Source organism: Oryctolagus cuniculus, chromosome 2 (genome assembly GCF_051225735.1).
Source record: "Oryctolagus cuniculus isolate XC-2025 breed Fujian yellow rabbit chromosome 2, ASM5122573v1, whole genome shotgun sequence".
Lineage (NCBI taxonomy): Eukaryota > Metazoa > Chordata > Mammalia > Lagomorpha > Leporidae > Oryctolagus > Oryctolagus cuniculus.
In genome coordinates this window covers 47,110,207-47,130,598 of record NC_142868.1, presented here as the reverse complement: position 1 = coordinate 47,130,598, position 20,392 = coordinate 47,110,207, and the positions used below count along the sequence as shown (strand labels likewise).

The window sequence follows — 20,392 nt, the reverse complement described above, 5'->3', positions numbered from 1 at the left end:
GGGGAGGAGAGCAGGAGGGGTGTGGTTAACAGCCGGGAGCAGGAGTGGGAAAACACCAACCTGTCAGCCCTCTCACTCAGCCACGGCCGCGGGCCGCCGCGCACCCTACCTGCCGCTGCCCCCGACGCACCTGGACCTGCCGCAGCCCCCGACGCACCTGGAGCCGTCGCTGAAGCCCGCGTCTCCCTTCCTGTGAGTCCACTGTTGCAATTCGGGGCTGAGCGCCGGGGGCCAGAAGTTGTTGGAGGCTTGACGGGGTGGACAGGGACTGGGGTGGGGGGTGGCGTGGAGTGGGGCGGTGACAACTCCGGGCTTTGGGCACCTGGACCGGACTGCGAGTTCCTGGAAAGGCAGTCACGCACCCAGGAAGTGCGCGTCCGACGCCCGCTAGCCTTCAGTGGCCGGCAGGAGAGGGGTGCTATTTTTGGAGTTCATTTGCGACTGAAGCCTGTTTGCCTGTCTGTGTCGTCTTTACCTAGTCAGACAGCGGAGGCGGGGGTGGGGGGCCCGGCGCGCCCTAAGGGTCGGCTCTGAGAATCCAGCTCCGGGCTGCTGCCCGGAGCTCCGCCCTAGCGGCCCTGCCGCTGCTCCCTCGCGGGTCAGCGCCCCTTCCTGGGGTCACTTTCTCCCACCCCCAACTCCCCCTGCCAGGGCATCTCAGGAACCCAGTCTCTGCTGGACCCTGCGAAGAGGGCCAGAGGCGCAGGGCTGCATGTGCGTGTGTGCCGTGCGGACTAAAGTTTCCGCATTCGCCACACGCGTTCTTGGAGAAGCTGCCTTCTGAATGCCGCGCAAGGGTTAAGTTCTCGGCCACCTCCTCCCGCTGCAGGCGGTTCGTGGGCGAAGCTTTGCTGGGGGCAGGGAGGGGGCATTGGAGCTTATGGGCGGTGTTCTGAGACCCGAAGGGCCCTGCCACCTGCCCTAACTCCCAGCCTTGCGACATGGGCCCCCCCAACCCAGGCCCCCGCGCCCCCCACCCGCCATGGGAGCTAAGTCCACGGGGCCAATTCCAGGGGCTGGAGGGGGTGGAACAGGAGCAGAAGGTGGGTCCCGGGGGTGCTACTGGCCGGCAGCAGCACTCAGAAGCCGGGGTGGGGGTGGGGGAAGAACCCAATGCAGATCCTTAGCTGCAGGTGGGCGCTGGGGGCAGCGCACAGGGCCGTGAGCAGGGTCGCTGGTGCCATGGGGCTCTCCACGTCGGGGCTTCTCTCTGCTAACCTTTAGGCTGTTGCTGATCCAAGCCCCTGCTTTCCTCAGCTACTCTGGGGGTTAGAGGGAAGGAAGGCAGGGCCATGCGAAAGTGACTCAAGACAGAAGGGCGGAAGTAAGTAGTCACATTCAGGAGACCAGCTTTGGCTAGATAGTCTTCGTTCATTCTAGCAGCCCCTACTGGGTTCCCACCTGCAGCCAGGAGCTAGGGGTAGGTGTGGGGAGATGAGTGTGGGTCCTGCTCACCAGGGCAGCCCTGTAAGCGGTGGGGGCTGCCAGGGGAAGGGTCAGGTTGCAACCCACACAGTGCAGGAATGGGGTGGGAGGAGCTGGTCCGGTGGCCAGAAAGGCTCCCTGGCAGGAGTGAGTCTAAGAACTGCAGGAACCAGGGGAATGAGCAGGAGAGGAGGGAATGGCACAGACCCCTGCGAGTGCAAAGACCCGGGGCCGGGGACCCCGGGATAGACGCGGTGGGAGACCAGATGCAGCATGACACATCCAGGATATTGAAAGTAGCTCAGCGTGTTCTGAGCCCCCACAGTGCAGGGGCGAGGTAACTGCACACAGCTCCAGAGGGCCTGGGAAGCCATGCTTGGCTGCCATGGCAACTCCTGTTGGAGCAAGGCTTGGGACCTGGAGCCAGGCATGGCTTCCCAGCAGGCTTCCCACTGCAGGTTGGGGTTGCCAGATTTAGCAGTCCCCTTTGAATTTCACAGAAGCCCTGAGTGTTTTTTCCAGTGCAAGTATATCCCATGCAATACTTGGGACGTACTTATCCTCAGACAGTAGTCAGCATTTATCTGAAGTTCAGGGTTGACTCGGTGTGCTGGGTTTATCTGGCAATGCTGCTCTCGGAGAAAGCTGCAGCTGGGGCTATGCTAGGAAGTCCAGGCTAGGAACTGCCTGGGCACCCTGAGAACTAACTCCAGACATATTTCTCTTGTGTGAGTCCTTCTGATTCCATTTTTAGGTTTCTTCACTGCTTGACCATGCTATTATATATATATATATAATGTATAACATATATAATATGTATAATATAAATGTTTTATATATAATATATGTATAGAGAGAGAGCCCAGTTATTTTGGTCTTGCAATTTTCCTCCCCTCTGACCCACTTCCAAGGGAGGAGACAGCCAATGCCGCACTCCCAGGGAATGGTTCCCCTTTGGATTACCCGAAGGGAAACAGTGAGTGACTTACAGGAGAACCCACATCAAACACCCCGCACTGTGCCTTTCCCACACCAATGCCCCATAAAATCGGGTGGTCATTCCTGCCAGTTTTGTAATGAGTTCCTTATTAGAGAAATAGTGCTCAGGGGTAAGATGAAGTAAGAAGCCTCCGGAATTGTCGGCTGACTTTAATAGAAGCATTTGTAAGAACAAATTAGGGGCCTCCTCAAGAGGAACCTGGAGGAAGTTAAGAATTTCTTAAGAGAAACAGGAAATGGAAAGTGTGTCTCTCTGTGGGAACCGGTAGGTTATAAATGGTCCTCCTTGCCAGGGGCTGAGTCTTCCCCAACCCCCTTACCCCAGGGGTAAGCTTTTTGTTCCCAGTCCCTAAAAGCAGCCTTTGCCAGGAATCCTCCAGAGGGGTGCCCCATGGACAAAACATTCAAATGAGCTGTGCATGCATAGCTGAATGGTCAAGGTTATGATAAGGTCTGCAGAAAAAGACACACATGTCCCTCGGCTCACCCTAGCAGTCCCTGTGTGGCTGGAGCACTTCTGCAGGGTCTCAAGGGAGATAGCTTTCCACAGGCAGTGCGTGCTGATGTGGGCGCAGTTTGGGAACACACCAGGGTTCTCAGAAGGCGTGGTTCCTCCTCTCAGCCTAGCCAGGACGGACCCAACACACTTGACACTCTGCAGCACTCAGGGCGTAAGCTCACGTGTGTGGCCTTCCTGGCGCTGGGCATCTCTCAGAGGTACACCCTCTCACCTGTTCAGCCCAGCCCTTCCCACTGCACCTGCCATCTGCGGCTCAGTTCACAGGCCCCCTGGAGGAGTCTGCCTGGTAGCACTTGACTTTTCATGGTGACACCTTAGTTCCGTGTGCCCTGAATACTGCAAAGACAGCAGGTCCCCTGGGGTCTCTCCCCATGGCAGAGGTCTCTCAGCTCCCAGTTAGTCCCTTGTCCAGAAGTCTTGTGTCTTGGGAACATGTGGCCCTGCTGCCCAGGTGAGAGGGAACCTGAGGTGGCCGCACAGGGGTGACTGGTGGAGAGGTGCACAGGTGGGGTGTGCTTGGGCCCTGACGCATGGGAAAGAGCAGTCTTGGGGCCAGTACTTGCGGCGTAGCGGGTAACGCCTCCCCCCGAATGCTGGCATCCCATGTGGATGCCCGTTCGAGTCCTGGCTGCTCCACTTCCAATGCAGTTCCCTACTGATATGCCCGGGAAAGCAGCAGAAGATGGCTCAAGTGGTTGGGCCCCTGCCACCCACATGGGAGCCCCGAAGGAAGCTCCTGGCTCCTGGCTCCTGGCTTCTGCCTGGGCCAGTGCTGGCTCTTGCAGCCATCTGGGGAGTGAACTAGCACATCTGTCTGTCTCTCCTCTCCCTCTCTGTAAATCTGACTTTAGAAAAATAAATAAATACCTCTTTAAAAACAAAAACAAGAGCAGTCTTGCTGGCCTGGCGATCAGTACTGTCTCACAGCATGTGGGCCTTGGCAGGGCAGAGGATGGGAGATGGACATTGGCAGCAGTCCCTGCAACACCAGTGTGCTTTTCTCACCCACACAGTTGGGTGGTCAAGATTCCAGGCCGGGAGTCTGCCTGGGTTCCAACCCCAGCCCTGGGATGCCCTGCATGGCCATAGACAGATCGTTGGGCATTAGCTTTTTCATCTGTAAAATGGGGAGGGTAGCAGGTCATTTGGTGCAGAAGGAGTGAGATCTTATAGACCAGAGTCATAATCAACAGGTCAGCAGGCACAAATGCCTGGGCACAGATCAGACATGGCTGACAGTGGCCATTGCCCTGAGTGGGATGGAGAGGCCCCTGCTGTGCCCGGGGTCACCCCTGGGTGTTGGATCATGGAAGGCTAGGAGTGGAGGAAGCCAGCTTTTAGGGGGCTGGGAACATGGACGTTTACCAATGCGTATGGATTATTTTAATGTTGGAGCACCCAGGTGGCATTATGCACTAGCTTACTTAACAGTAGCCTCAGCTGTACATAAAACGGCCTGCTAACGGGCACATGGAGGCATCCCGTGATGTGAGCTCTGGCCGTGTCTGCAGCGCGATGTTCTTGTTCTTAGGACTCAAGCATTCTTCCAAAAGCCCGAAGACGGCTGCTCGCAGGTACCTGCTTCCCAGATGCCGTCAGGTGAACAGTGCTCACTCTGCCCGCCTCTCTCCCAATCCGTGGAGCTCGGGAACAGCGGGCTGGGCCTCCTGACTTCTTCTCCAGTCTGCAGCTGCCCCTAAGGCCCTGGGGGCTGAACGACCCCCGGGGGCGCTCCCACAGGAAATGGCCCCCCTTCAAGCTGTGTGCAGGGCTCTGAGCAATGTGAGGGGGTGGCAGTGGGGGCGGGGGCAACTTTTGAGTCACCGCGCTGTTCCCCAAGGTGTAATTATTACTCACGATGACAGCTTGATGAAGACAGCAGACTCCAGGCTGCACACGCCGATGTCCTTTTTCCCTCGCCGCGAGGGGCCGGTGGATAGGCGTGCAGGTTTTTGTTTTGCTACAGTGGGTTGCAGGAACGGACCCTGCTCTGGTTTCCCGGGTCTCTCTCATGTGCTCCCTTTTCCCCAGTGAGTGCAGCTCTGATAAGGCAGCCGGTCAGTGCGATTAGGACTAAGATCAACACGGCCAGTCAGCCAGTCGCCATGGACGTGGAAGGGGGAGCCTTCGCTTTCTCTCTTGGCCGCCCTCTGCCGTCATTGCTCCCCTCTCGGCTTCTCTCTTCCATTTCATGTGCTGAAATCCACCCACACGGAATCTGGCAGTGTCACTCACAAAAGACAGGGCGCTCCAGCCAACCCACCTCCCCCAGGATTTAGAACTCGGTGTCCTGACTCATGGGCTGGTCTCCTTTTAAAGTGGGTCAGTTCTCCGGGCAATCTTGAGGGTACCAGGAAGACAGTCTGCCCCTTTCAAGCCCCCCCCTCCCCCCGGGAGCCTTCCATGTGCTTCTCTGAGACTCCCCTGCACCGTGGTGGTTGCCCTGGGGCTCACCTGGCCTCCCAGGAATTCTGCCCTGACTTTGGCTTTGACCCTCCAAAGGGTCCTTTCCCTCCTGCTAGACCATGTGGCTATAGTCCTGGGTCACCTGGAGCAGCCCAGGTTCCTGGTTTCTAAATGAGCATACCTAGCCCCATCCCACTACTTCCTCCTCAACTCCGGCTGCTTCTCTTTGTTCTGCTGTGGCCTCACCTCAGCTTGGCCATACCACCTCCAGTTCCTGCTGCGGGCAAGGCGCCAGAGATGGGAGTCCCCTTGCATCGTCACAGCCACTCTTAGCAGCATCCGCGGTACGTCCCCTCTGCTGTCGACCCAGGTGCTCGGCCCTGACGCACGGCAGTGGCCACAGAGGCAGCTGTAAGTGGCTCACCACAAGCTCCAGCTCCCACGCCCCCAGCTCAGTGTGGGCAGCCCATGTGGGAGGAGGATCCAGGCTCGGGGCCCTGGGCTGTGCTATAGACTCTTCCACTTGGCTAGCAATGTGATGTCAGCACATCTCTTTGACATCATAAATATGTGGATTTGATCATGAATGTAGCCGAATGTTTCTCTCTGTCTCCACCAGCTTCCTTCTCAGGGGATAGTCATTGTCCCCAGATCTGTGGGACTGTATCTCTTTCTGTCAAATTTACATTCTGGTAGGAAAGGTAATATATGCAGATAAATAACTAAAACAAGACCTAGACATAAAAGAGTCATGAAATGCTAAGAGATTAGAGGACAGAGACTCCTGGCTGAGGACTCTGGGAGGGCTTTCTGGAGGAGGTGACCTTGGGGAAGCTCTGACAGGTCAGGTGGGATAGGGCCTGGGAACACAGGATGTAGTTGTGATGAAAGAAGAGAGTTAATAGAAGCAGAGAGGTGGAAAGGCATGGTTTCAGTGACTCATTCGGGGTGGGGCCAGGGGTAGCAAAAGATACAGGTGGAGGTAAGATAAGGGCTGAACACTGAGTGGAAGAGCCTGCATCTTCCTGAAAGCCAGGCCTTTACTGGGCGGGCGGTGAGGAACTGTTGAAGGTGCTTCCGGGAGCTTAGGGGCCCTCAAGAGTGCCTTATAGGGGAGAGAGCTTGGACTTGCACGGGTGGGAGCCTGCTCTCAGAGTGCAGACCCTGGGAGTGACTCAGGGTGGTGGGGGTCTTGGGGAGTTCCCACAGGTCAAAGGGAGGCTGCCACCCTCTTTGAGTATACGCTGACCCCGGATGAATGGCTGCGGGCTGACGGGAGCCTCACGTGGTTTAGGTTGGGTGAGTGACTTGCCACTGTGCTCCATCCTTCCTTTCTTCATGTTCTGGATTCACATATCAGTCCCTCCCCCGGGGCCTCCCCTGTGCTCGGCGCCAGTTTCTGCAAGGCGCTCTGACCGTGAGGTCAGGAATGTGCACTTAGATGTGCAGCCTCTCACCCTCCTCACCTGCCGCCGGCCCCAGCTGCCCTCCTGGCTTCCGCCCCCCGCGTCCAGGAGTCTGCAGGCCATCTACACTGGAGCGGCTCATCTTCCTAAACGCCTCGGCTCAGCAACTCTCCAGACAGTCTCCTCCCCGGCATCGCTGCCTCTCCCGTGCAGTCATCTCCCACACACTCTGGGCTGAAACCTGAGCCTTCGCTCTGCCGCCCTGCTCTGCTCCTCTCCTGCCCTGCTCTGCTCCTCTCCTGCCCTGCTCTGCTCCTCTCCTGCCCGTCAGTAAACCCTGTAGATTCTTTCTTCATGCCTCTCCTTCCTTTTCGGCAGCCCCTGCCCCAGCCTAAGCTGTATCACCTAATGTTGCCCAGAGGTTTCTCTTCCTCCTAGCTCTGCCTCCCTCAGCAGCTCCCCAGTGCCTCTAGGCGGATCCAGACCCCTTGAATTTACCCCTCCATTCCTTCCTCAACCCCACTGACATCTGTCCCTCACAACCAGGGTCCTGTCCCATCCACCTTTCCCAGGCCTGCTGACTCCGCCCAGGCTCAGCTCCCTGGGGAGCCTGAGCCCCCTCTGCGGCCTCTAGGTTCCTGCGCATCCTCTAAGCTCCCAGAACTGATCGCCTCAGCCTGATGCTGAGTTCCTCCAGGCAGGCAGTGCTGTTCACTTTGTCCTCCCGCCTGGTGCCCAGTGCCCTCAGATGACAAGGACTGGAGAGTCGGTTTCCCCTGGGGCCAGAGAAATATGAGCCTTCCTCCCCAGCACACTCACGCCTGGCTCACCTGCACCCGACACAGACGTCGGCTTCCTCATTCCCTAAACCTGGCGTCACACACCGGTTGCGACAGAGCAGGGTCTACCTCCCAAGCCTCTTCAACGCTTGCCTTGGGCCCACAATGCCCTCCTTGGCCCCTGAAGGCAGAGATTTCCTGTAGCCCAGCGAGAGGACATCAGAGCTGGAGAGCAGGCGCTCGGGAATCCCTTCATTAAGCCACTCCCGAATCTCGCTAAGCCTTGCCTTTCCCTTTCCCTCACCCCCCTGCTCTGGAGGCCAGGCCGAAGGACAGGAGAGTTAGGCGGCCTTGGTAGAGGGTGACATTGCATCAGGAATCCGGGGACAGATTGACAAGGCAGAGATGGCCAGTTTTAAGGCACCTGGACTTTGGCCTAGTGGTGTGCACACACCTGTTGCCTGCCGTGGTCGCTGGACTCTTCAGCCCCTACAGCCCCATGATGTGCAACTGCTTGGTGCAAAGCAGCTCCTTTGTCTGCTCGGCAGGGCCCCCCTCTATCCCCAGAGTGACCTCTGGGCCCACTCCATTCTTGACCTGGTTCTAGAGAAATATACTTCCTGTTCCTATTTGCTAAACACCCAGCCCCCAGCCTCTGGGGGGTATCCACCTCTGGGGGGTGCCTGCAGGGTGCTGAGCACTGCTGCTCTGGGACCCCAGGACAGTGAGCCCAGGGCTGGCCACTGCTTCCTCACGGTCCCACTCTGTGCTCTCGGGTGGGTCACTGGGGCCAGCTGGTTCCGGCCTTGGCTTCTTCATTTGTATGTATCATAAAGGGGCTTGGGGACTTTTTAACAAATGGAAAACTTTCTTCAACATGGATTTTAGGCAAAAGACCAATATATGAGCATATCTCAAAACGTCTGTGGAGAAATGGAATTAAAATATGCAAGATTTTTGGCAAAAAAAAATTAGAGCTCCATGAATAATTTTTTCATAATACACATTTTCTATGAACTTTTTGAAGACTGAATCTCGTATGTGTGGATTTTGAAAAATTTTAGCACCAAAATAAGCTTAGCTTTTAAATCTATTTTTCTGCAAACATTTTGAAGTCGCTTCCTATATCCCCGGTAAAGTTAGGCCCCTCTAGGATTGAAGGGAGGAGGGGAGGTCCCTCCAGACCCTCAGCTCTCCTCCACAGGGGCCCCTGCAGCCCCTGGATCTTCTGGGGTCCAGGTCACCTGGAATCCATTCCAGTTCTCGAGTTCATGGGGCCCCTGTTGCGTATGTGTGATGGGAACAGGGGGATGGGCCCAGGTGCAAAGAGATCCTGAGAAGAACAGTCTCAAAGCAGGAAATCCAGCCTGGTGTAGCTACTGTGCGGGGAGAGGTTGTGCATGTGGACTCTCTGAAAGCAGATGCAGAAATTCCACCGCTAAGCAAATCCGTGCGTTTATGAGAATAAAGCCCAGAGCTTTCATCCAGCTCCAAGGAGCCTGTGATCCCAAAGGGTTAAGCACGACTCATAGGAGATGTTATCACCAGTGTTATGAACCTTTCGTAAAAAGGACCTCAAATTTGAGTCCCTCTTCAATTTAGACAAACCAGGCTGCAAGCCCCATGAGGACAGAACCATATCGGTACTGAGAGTTACAGTTATGTCCCAAGGACACAACCTGGTGCCCAAATACACAGCTGGCATCTGATCCGTACCCTGTGTGCCTGACCATAAGGCTTCTCTGTTCTCCTAATAAAGAGGGCTGTTTAAAAGCTAGTTTGCACAGATAAACTTTTTAGGATAATACTTAATGTGTTATTTTAGTGATTCATTTTAAATAACATAGCTTATCAGATACTGCAGGAGCTTAAAAATGCGGTTATTTCACAACTCTCCCTGCTGTGAACGTTGCAACAGCTCACCCCGCCTCTGACCTGGGTGTCCTCGCTCTAGGATCCTTTCTGCAGCTGCTCCCCGTGCTCTGCGGATCCCTTCAACTCTGCCGCTCCGTATTAATCCAAAAGATGTTTCTTTTTAATTATAGCTTTTTTTTTTATAGAATTCATATAGAATCCAATTCACCCTTTTAAAATGTACAAGCTTTAGTATATTCAGAGTTGTGCAGCCATCACCACTGACTGCAGAATGTTTTCATTCCTGCAGACAGAAAACTCTCGCACTAGCAGCCACGCCCCATTCTTCCTCTGCCCCAGTTTGCCTCTTCTGGACCTCCTGTGTCCTTAGAATCACACGGTGTTGCCGTCTTCTGTGACTGGCTCCCTTCACTTAGCAAGACGTTTTGGAACTTCGTCTATACAGGAGCAACCATCAATCCTTCATTCCTTTTTTTTTTTTTAATTGATGTCTACTATTTCATTGTATATATTCACCTCCTTTTGTTGCCCATTCATCCTTTGATGAACATTTGTGCTGTTTCCATGTTTTGACCACTAGGACTCATGCTGCTATGAACATTCGTGTCTCCGTGTCTGCATGGACATATGTTCCCACTTCTCTTGGTTATCAACTTCAGAGTGCAAGCCTGGGTCATGTGGCAGCTCTACATTTAACATCTTGAGGAGCTGCTAAACTGTTACAGCATTGCATCAGCTTACATTCAGCCGTTCCAACTTTCCACGTTCTTGTCAACACTTGTTCTTGTCTGTAATTCTTATGTGAACCATCCTGTGGGGATGCAGTGGTATCTTATTGTGGTTTTCACTTGCATTTCCCTGATGACTAATGGTATTGAGCATATTTTCATGTACTTATTGGCCATTTGTGTATCTTCTTTGGAGAAATGCCTAGTCAGATCTTTTAGAAGGTATTTGTTTTTGATGTCCACAATGTAACCACTTAGTACATGGCTTTAAAAATTTTATCTTTAAAGGCTTTTTTTCCCAACATTCAACATTTGCAACCTGGATGATGCTATGCCCTCAAAAAAGGTACTGAGTCTGTATTATAGTATCATGCTTGCTTTTTTAAAAAAAGAAAAAAGAACAATTCTATCCAGTGACTTTTGTATCAAAAACTAGAACTGAATGAAGTGGTTTCAGGCTAATATTTTGTCCAAAACAGTATATATTTGTTCAGAACGAGGGACTCGAAGGAGAAACTCATAATATGAAAGATTTTCTAAGGACTTGGATATAAACTTCCTCTTCTGTGACAAATAATTTGGGAAGGGAGAAAGCTTCACCTTCTATTCAAGTGTTTGTGATATTTAAAAATCAATAGATGAATGGATGGATGGATGGATGGATGGATGGATGGATAATGTATGGATGAGATGAATGAATGAACAAAAGAAAGAATGCACCAAGTAAAACAGTTAACAACTTTGTGATGACTTAATCACAACCCTGTTTCCCTGTTCATTCAGGATTTTCTAATTCCTAGGTAAAAACCAGCTTTGGTCTTTAATTTGCATTTCACAGGCTTATATATAAAATTGTTTGAAAAACAAGTTTGTGATTACAGGCTGGAAACTAGGCCAGGTATTTCCTGCGGTCCAGAATATCTTTGTCATCTTCCTTTAGGAGCAGAACCTGAAGGGGCTGAGACGCCCAGAGATGGTTGAGAGGACAGTGGAATGTGGTTCAGGTTCTCAGTCCTCAGGGATTCGTGCTCGGATTTTCCTGGGATTTGCTTTGTTCAGGTCCAGTCCACCACCACCCGTCCCATGAGCATGAGGACTTTGGGGCTGCCCTGGCTCTCAAGGCCGCTCCTCTTGCCTGGGGGTGGCACTGTCTCTGATCCACTTCGGGACCACACTCACTAGGACCTCCTTCTAGCTTCCATAGAGACTCCTCTCCCCATTCTTCCCCTCCAGTCTGCCCTTAAGAAAATGTGTGCAGAGACTGAGTAGTGGTGCTGTGGGGTAAGCTACCTACTTCAACACTGACATCCCTTATGGGTGCCCATTGGAGTCCCAGCGGCTCCATTTCCATTCCAGCTGCCTGCTAATGCACCTGGCTTCTGTCTGGCCCTGGCCTGGCCATTATGGCCATCTGGAGAGTAAATCAGCAGATGGACAATCTCTTTCTCTCTCTCTCTCTCTCTCTCTCTCTCTCTCTCTCTAACTCTACATTTCAAATAAATCAATCTTTCAAAAAAATTTTAAGACAACATGTAAATTGGCAAGTGGAACTCTGGAGTTTGGGTGTCAAGTGAGCAAAGGAAACAGAACATTAAGCAAGAAGATAAGAAAGGAAGCTGTGGTCGGACTTATGAAGAAGTGAAAGGCACAGGCCAAGCCTGAGAAGGGACTTTAAAAGGCTGAGACCCTGGAGAGGGAAGAAGAGACAAATGATCTTGCTCCGTGGAAAGATTTTCATGTCGGGAATGTGGAGGACAGGTTCCGTGGAGGTCGGCTGGGGCCAGGGAGCAAGGACAGGGAAGGGCAGTGTGGACATGGCTGTGGCCTAGACTCCTTCCTCTACTGATAGTGGTTGGTGAGTTAGGAATTATGGGTTCATATCAGCGCATATCAGAGAAGCATCTAGATCCCTCCCATAAAAATTTTTTTAAAAAGATGTATATATTTACTCATTTATTTGAAAGGTGGAATTACAGAGAGAGAGGGAGACACACACACACACACACACACACAGATCTTCCATCTGCTGGTTCACTCCATAGATGGCTGCAACAGCCATCACTGGGCCAGGCCAAAGCCAGGAGCCAGGAGCTTCCTCTGGGTCTCCCATATAGGTAGCAGAGGTCCAAGTATTTGGGCCATTTTCTGTTGCTTTCCCAGGCTATAAGCAAGGAGCTGGATTGGAAGTGGAGCAGCTGGTGCCCATATGGGATTTCTGCTTCCCCACAATGCCAGCCCCTTCTCCATAGAATTTTTTTTAGATTTATTTATTTATTTATTTGAAAGGCAGAGTTACAGAGAGGCAGATGCAGAGCGAGATAGAGAGACTGGTCTTCCATACGCTGGTTTACTCCCCTAATGGCTGCAACAGCTGGAGCTGTGCCGATCTGAAGCCAGGAGCCAGGAGCTTCTTCTGGGTCTCCCACATGGGTGCAGAGGCCCAAGGACTTGAACCATCTTCTACTGCTTTCCCAGGCCATAGCAGAGAGCTGGATCAGAAGTGGAGTAGCTGGGACTCAAACCAGCGGCCATATGGGATGCCAGCATTGCAGGTGGCAGCTTTACCCACAAAGCCACAGAGCCAACCCCTTTCCATAGAATTTTAGTCCATCCCTGGACAAGTACCCTGTGTCTCCAGTGTCGGTGATGGCTGATCATATACAAATGCTATACCATTTCATATAAGAGACTTGAGCATCCATGGATTTTGGTGTCTGTGGGTGTCCTGGAGCCAAGGCCCCATGGATTCAAAGAGACAGCTGTATCTTGCACCGATTGTGGGCCAGGCCTGATGGGGATACAGAGGTGAACAACAGACAATCTTCAAGATGAAATTGCAATGCAAGTAGGCACTGTGAAACCAGGCGGGCTGCCTGAGAGGGAGAAGCAACTACCATAGAGGCTCGAGGGGCAGAAGTGCCAGCTTTGTCAAGAGGAGGCCAACAAGGCTTCATGGTTGAGGTGATGCCGAGAAGGGAGTTGAAGCATAGATAGGAGTGCACTGGCAGACAAAGGCGGGCTCTTTCCAGTATATGTAAAGATAAGAAGGCATCGAAGACCGTGGCCTGTTTGGGAAGCCAGGGACAGCTCGAGGGGGTTGGCTGTAGCCGGCTCTGGAGGGATCATGGTGGGAACACCGCTGGCAGGATGTAGAGAGGACCCTTATCCCAGAGCTTGGCACTGGGCATTGTTCTCTGGCAATGGGAAGCTATAGGATATGTGTGTGAGGGCACAGTACCTACAGCGTGTTTAACTCAGGGACTCCTTCAGCAGGGTAGAGTCTGTTGTGGAGAACAGGATTCTGGCCCCAGGCCAGAGGAGCTCTTGTGCCAAGGACAGAGCAGCTTTGGCTGGGAGGTTTGCAGATAGGTATTTCTGGGGTGTGGCCAAGGGTTGACAGTGCCAGTGTATAGCCAGTGGCAGGTACACACTCTTCAGGGACACAGTCTGGGGTGCCTTCTGCCAGCTTAGGTGTCGTAGCCACCTGCACCTGGCCAAAGAGGCTGGTGGCAAGGCCCAGCCCCGAGGAAGATCTCACTTCCTGCTGCCTTACTCTGAAGGTGCCTGTCGGTAGTGGGCGGGGGTGGGAGGGAGGTGGGGGGGAGAGGTGGAGGGAGCAGAGAGAGGTGAGCTGGAACCAACCTGCCTTTGTGGGCAGGTGTGAGCGTGAGATGTGCTTGTTCTACAGCAGTGGGAAATCCACGAAGAAGACGCCTACCTCGAAAGCCACGGAGTGGCCCTGTGTGTTTTTGCCTCTACTGTCGGAATGGTTGCTCCTTGGGAACTGTGGAACAGGTAGCGTGTCCAGGCCTGGAAGACTCTGTGGTGGAAGGGAAGGAATTGGGCAGGGACAGAGGCTCGCAATCCATCTTCCCAGAGCACCGCTCCTCCTGGCGTGCTTGGCTGTACCATTCATCTAAGCCTGGCACATGTTTTCTCCAGATAAAATTACGTTTCGCAAGTACATGCCTTGCTAAATGGAACGGTGCAAAGGCAGGGGCCTTGCCTCGTGCCCCTGTCTCCCAATCTGAATCCAGCAAATGTCAGCATATGGAGTTACTATTGAAGAAGCGCTTGTTTAGGTGTGGGAAGGTTTCTGGGGAAAGCACTCATTTTGAGCTGGTCTCCAGAGAGATGAAAAGGACATTGCAAAACCTCATCAGCTGTGGAAAGAGAAGAGTGCGCAGAGCATTCCCTGGTCCTGCCATGGGTCCCCTGACCCCTGGGGATGTGGTTGCTTGGGGGGAGGATGTCACAGGGGAAGTGTAATGGCCAAGGAGAGCTGTCAGCAAGGAGGCCAGCTTCACTGACCGCTGAACGTGACTGAGATCTGCTGGGCTAGCATGGCTGGGGCTTGGATGTTGCTGCCTTTACGTCACCTAGAGGGCTTTTGAAAACCCACATTCCTAGGCTCCAAATTCACAGTTTATGGCTGGCCACAGCTTGTGGGGCAGGGAGGTATCCGAGTCCCCAGGGGCGAGAGCCTTTTATTTTATTTAAATTTATTTATTTATTCGAAAGGCAGAGTTAAACAGAGAGAGGGGGAGAGACAGAGATCTTCCATCTGCTGGTTCATTCCCTAAATGCCTCATTGGCTAGTACTGGGCCAGGCCAAAGCCAGGAGCTTGGAACTTCATCTGGATCTCCCATGTGAGTGCAGGGACCTAAGTACTTGGCCAATTTTCCGCTGCCTTCCCTGGTGCATTAGTAGGGAGCTGCATGAGAAGTGAACCAGTGCCCATAAGAGATGCAGGCATTGCAGGTGGCAGCTTAACCCACTGCACCACAACGCCAGCCCCAGGCGGGAACTTTTTAAAGGCTCCTGGGCCTGTCTGCAGTTGTACCCAAGCAGCCGTTTCTTCCTCTTTTGATTTCTGCTTTGAAGCCCACCCTGGTTGAAACAACTACCGTGTCTCTGTAGGCTCTAACTCGGACACTCCTTTCATCTGCCTATGGCGCTTGGTGGCTGGGGGGATTCCCTGAGCCTTACACCTCTGTCCACGGTGGGTAGTCTTGCAGTCACATCTGCCCCTCCTGGGCTTCCTGAATCCCATCTCTAAGTCCCCTTCTGACCCTCACCAAATGCTGCCTCCGCCCCACCTTTCCCAGTACCCTTGGCCTGGGTTCGGCTCTCCACCCTCTCTCTGTGTCGTTTATCACATTTGTGCCTTTACCAAGGAGACCGTAGTTCTCTGAGGACAGATCACGGGGTCTGGGCTGCTCTGCAGTGGGTTATAGGAAGGCAGCGTCCAGCCGTGCCTGTTGGACCACAGCGAGGCTCTGCAAAACAAACCCAAACAAGGTCTGTTTCCCTCGGTGCTCCCTGGCCCTGGGTCTGGAGACAGATCCACAAGGGCCAAGGTGATGGGGAAGAGGCAGTGTGTGCTGAGTGAAGCCCCCCGTGAGAGGGTGCCTCGTCAGCCTTGAACATAAATTCGTTCCTAATCTGCATTTCTCTGGGAACCTCCCCCCAGAGCTGTGAGAAGAATGTTCACTTCAGGCCAAAAATGTGCGGCCTTGGGTGTCCAAGTCAACCTTGCAAATTTCATTTCATGACTGATCATTCTTTCTTTTTTTTGCTCATTCTTTTACTTCTTCTGGATCTTTCCATCTACCGACAGCCAAGTCTCCTCTCTCCCCTGCCGCACTCACCAGACTTCCAAGCACAGCTCCTCTCCCAGACACTGTTCTCAGTTCTCACCTTTGACCCCACTCCTCTGGCCTTGCCTAGGCCTTGGTGTCCCCCAGGCTGTGGACCCCGCCTGAGTCCCAGAAGCCCTGAAGGGATCCGTATACAGCTCTGGGAATGACTGCCCTTTGCTGCTTACTTACACCTGCGTGCCAACAAAGTCGCCCTGGGCGGGGACCCTCAGCTCACAGAATGTGGTTGACCAGGTCTGAGCGCTAGGCACTCAGGCTAGCTCCCCTTCAACCTACCCCTTACTGGTCAACCATGGCCTTTCTCTTTCTAAAAATTGATTTCTTTTTGCTCTGAGTGCATGACAAGGAAATGCCCCAAGGTTTGAGAAAGGACTCTTACACGCACCCGCCAGCCTCTCCTTGCACCTTTCCAGAAGATGCTGTGCATACCAGTTCACTTATTTTGGGGACCTCTCCCTCCCCTCTATTTTTTCCCCCAGACCTCCCCTTCCCAACAGAACATTGGACCTGATGTTGTTGCTACTAAGTAGGGAGCGATAGGTTTCCCAGTGGGGGCAGAGGAGTGTCCGGTTTGCACACAGGCAATTCTTGAGAATCAGCAGAGCAGGTGACAAGAGTTAGGAGCTGGCTCTCTGGCTCTAGGTGTGGCCCTCCCGCTGCCAGCCAGGTGACTTCAAGCTCCTTCGTGACCCCTCTGGTCCGTGCCCAGCTCTCCTCTGTGCCAAGTGTTGGTGATGATTATGTTTTTCTAACAAAGCTATTGCAAAGGTGAAGAAGAGATAAGGCGTGTTTGTACACGAAGCACTTAGCATTGGGACATTGCATGTAGTCATATTCAATGCACTTAACTATTATGTGTTTCAATGGCATTCATTACTAGAAGATAAAAGTATATGCAGCTAGAAGACTCCCTGGGCCCACCTCTTGTCTATCTGATTGAACTTGGCATAAACCCCAGCCCTACAGCCCAGGGCAGCGCGAGGCCTCACCATGATCTCTGTCAGTTCCAGACTCGCTTCCTTGTGCTTCCTGCCACCTCTGTCCTGTTGCTGCTTTTTGGCCACATGGCTCCAAGACACTGGACTCAGCCCCTTCTCCAGTGACCCCAGGAAGTCCCAGGCGACAGGGAACACTGATGGTTTTGTGGCTGCACTGAAGAGTCAGAGGAAGAAGAGTGTTAGGGAGAGGGTCAGAGCCCGTTGCGTTTGTCCCTTCTCTGGCCTCCTCCTCCCTCTCCTTTAGCCTGTCTTTCTTAGAGCAATGGCTGAGTTATACCGAGACCCGGCTCCTCGAGCCTCATCTCTAACTGCAGTGACTTAGTGGGGCATGATTCTAAACAAAAACAGCTTCTCTCTACGAGGACTTCTGTTACCATCTCTCTGCTGCATGTCTTTCAACAAAGATGCCACATCCTTCGGGCACAACTGCTCATGGTGGCATCTGGGTACAACCAGGGGCAGGTGACCAGGAGCTGCCTGTCACTGGGGAGTGGGGTGGCTGCACTGAGGGAGGGTGTAGTGGCTTATAGTGGGGGCTCTGTTGGAACAAACACCCAGTTCCCCTACAAAGGCAAACTAAGCCAGGGGTGGGATGTGGATGAGTTTCGCCATTTGTGAAAGAAAGCTGTTTGCTTTCCTCGAGACTTCAGACCTGGCATTCTGACAATGGACCTTTGTATCCTATTTGTATGGACCCGCCACATGGACTTTCTGGTTGGACAAGAAGGAGAAAAGCAAACTAATTCTATCACACATGTGACCCTAGCATTGGGAATAAGCACAACCTATGTCACCTTTGACATGTTCATGGGAAGATCAGTCAAGTAAAGACATACGTGAGGGGGTATTTCAAAGAAGTTTGTAGAAAATAAGATGAAAAAATAAGTTTACTTTGGTGCAAAATTTTTTTTGAAATCCGTGCATTGTTTTTCCATAATATGCATTTTCCATGAACCTTTATAAAGACCCTTTTGTGAGTGCAGCAGATACGGCAGCTGCTGTAAAGGAGACCAGAGCTCTTGGCTGGAGGCCTCAGTGAGGACCCCGGGGCCGTGGTGAGGAACCAAGGGAAGATGCTGACGCCACTGGTTACAGAGTGACGGAGCTGGTCCAAGACATGGTAGGGAAGGTATGCAAGCATCTGGATCCCCATAGTGGCAGTCACATTTTCCTTTTCCAGAAGGCCGTTTCTTCTTCCAGAATGTTCCAGTCCCCTCTTGCTACCTCATTTGCCCTGTGACCTCCTCTTCAGCTTCTGGCCACCTTGACTTCCTGAGGCCTTCCTGGATTTCCTCTCCCCTGGACTCAGACTTAGTGGCCTGTGTTTGCCGCTCACTCAAACCCCTGCCTTGAGTGACAGCTGACATCCCCCTCCTTCCGTCTCTTGAGTGAGCTCTCAGCCAGTCTTACCTGTTTTTAAATCCATGCTCTACCCTGTCTAACAACTTAGATGGTGTCTGGCACATGATAAATTATTCACATATCTCTTAAAAATCCCTGCAACATGTAATTAAGGGCAGTTCACTGTGATTCTGAAACAAAGGCGACTCTGATTCAGCCACAGGTCTGACTGCCCGACACCAGGTGCGAGTTGCAGCTCCACTCTCCCAGAAGCAGATAGGCAAGAGCTCAAGAAGAAGCTTAGGCAGATCTTTGTTTGGCTTGATTTCCGTGGAGGGGTTTGATTTCTGCTCTCTGTGCCGCCTTGGGGGAATCTAACATTCTCCCTTCATCAGTGTCACAAAGGACGGATATAAGCCAATTAAGCAAATAATTTTTTGATTGGAAGTAAGGTAGATGGCTGAAAGTCATCTTGTCCCAAAGCCTTTTTGGGGAGAAAGATCTTTCTTTGAGCACCTGCTGGAAATGTTTTATTGCAACAACCCACCCGATTGTTGGATCACTTTTATTGCCAGAAGGTTGTTCCTTTCACAGAGCAGAATTCCCTCTGCCTCTCACTCCCTGGTGCAAAAACTGCCCCTTGCAGCATCCCATCCTAGTGAGTGCTTTTCCCGTACCCCATTGTTCTCCGACACTGGCTTAACATAAAGTGTTCCTTCCTCTCTTCTTTGCAGGAGTGGATTTTCAGATGTCCTGCTTTTCTGTCTCCTCGTTGGAGGATAAATGACTTACTTGCCTTCTTGAATAGTTGTGGCCAGCAGTAGACAAAACAGTCTGCAGGGGACAGGACCTCTTGGTGGGTGGCTCCCAGCCTCTGTCACTGTGGGATTGTATTTCCTCTCTCCAACTGGATTTTTTGTTTTTGAAACATTATGCTGATGAAACTAGTAAGTAAAACTCTAGGAGCAGCTTCAAGTTTGAATGCCTCAGCCTGGTTTTTAAGCCCCTAGGATGCTTCTGTAGTTTGCCTCTGGCTCAGGCTGCCACAAAAGGGCACCCCAGACTGGGGAAGCTTCAGTACCAGTTTTATTCCAGTTCTGGAGGCTAGAAGTCCAAGATCAAGGTGGACAGACCTAAGTGGGCAGAGTTGATTTCTCCTGACACCTCACTCCTTAGTTGGTAGGTGGCCATCTTTCCTTGTGTCTTCACTTCCATGCCTATCTGCATTCTAATCCCTTCTTTTGTTTTTTTATGATGTATTTTATGTATTTCAAAGGCAGATTGACAGAATGAGAGGGAGAGAGAATGAGAGCGAGCGAGCGAGCGAGAGAATCTTCCACCCACTGGTTTACTGGTTCATTCCTCTAATGGCTGGAATGGTCAGGGCTGGGCCACGCTGAATCCTGGAGCCAGGAACTCAGTCTGGATCTTTCACATGGGTGGCAGAGGTCTGAGTACGTGGGCCATCTTCCACTCCTTCCAGGTGCATTAGTAGGGAGCTGGATCAGAAGTGGAGCAGCCAGGACTAGAACCAGTGCTCGTGTGCAATACCAGCCTTGCAGGCAGCAGCTTAACCTTCTGTGCCACAGAGCCAGCTTCCTCAATCTCTTCTTGCAAGGACACCAGTCATGTTGGATGAGGGCCCAGCATGATGACTTCAGTTTTCCGTAGTCTGTTCTCTAAAGGCCCTATCTCCAGGTACAGTCACATTTTGAGGTACCGGGGCCTTCAGCATATGCATACTGGTGACATAGCTGAGCCATAGCATTGTGCTGTCCCTTCCTCTAGTTCACATGACTTCCCCTGGCCTTCCTTGTCATCTCGCCCACCTTCTGCCTCTTGCCCTGCCTTCCTACTTCTCTTTCAAGGCTGCTCTTCCAAGCTCTCCTGATGCCCAGTGGTTTTCCAGGCTGTTCAGGTGATCGCAGAGGTGAACCTTCTTTTTTCCAAAAGTATTCTGTTTGCTCCAGGAGCATCCCATCTTAGCAGTGTGGACGTAGAAAGGCCTCAAGTTTCATAATCCATAAGTGCTTTTCCTTTCCATAAGAGGAAAATCAAATGGAAGATAAAATAAAGGAAGATAAAATGATCTCCAGATAAAATGAAAATCCAATAGCATATGGTGAGGTGTGTGTGTACGGGGGGAGCAGGGATGGCAGGCATTACGGCACAGCAAGCTAAGCCACAGCTTGCACTACTGGCATCACATATCGGGATGCCAGTTCGAGTCCCAGCTGTTTCACTTCCTATCCAA

General features: G+C 52.3%; 1 protein-coding gene across 2 annotated transcripts in view; it reads left to right on the top strand.

The window, feature by feature from the left end:
* Nucleotides 1-20,392, top strand: part of PTK2B (protein tyrosine kinase 2 beta) — a 125,197-nt gene continuing 104,805 nt past the window's right edge. Inside the window, exon 1 of one of the 2 annotated variants that reach the window (XM_051831880.3) lies at nucleotides 1-192. The gene's annotated coding sequence lies outside the window, so the exon portion shown is untranslated. The remainder of the gene's footprint in view (nucleotides 193-20,392) is intronic. The other variant, XM_051831897.3, reaches the window with a different exon arrangement.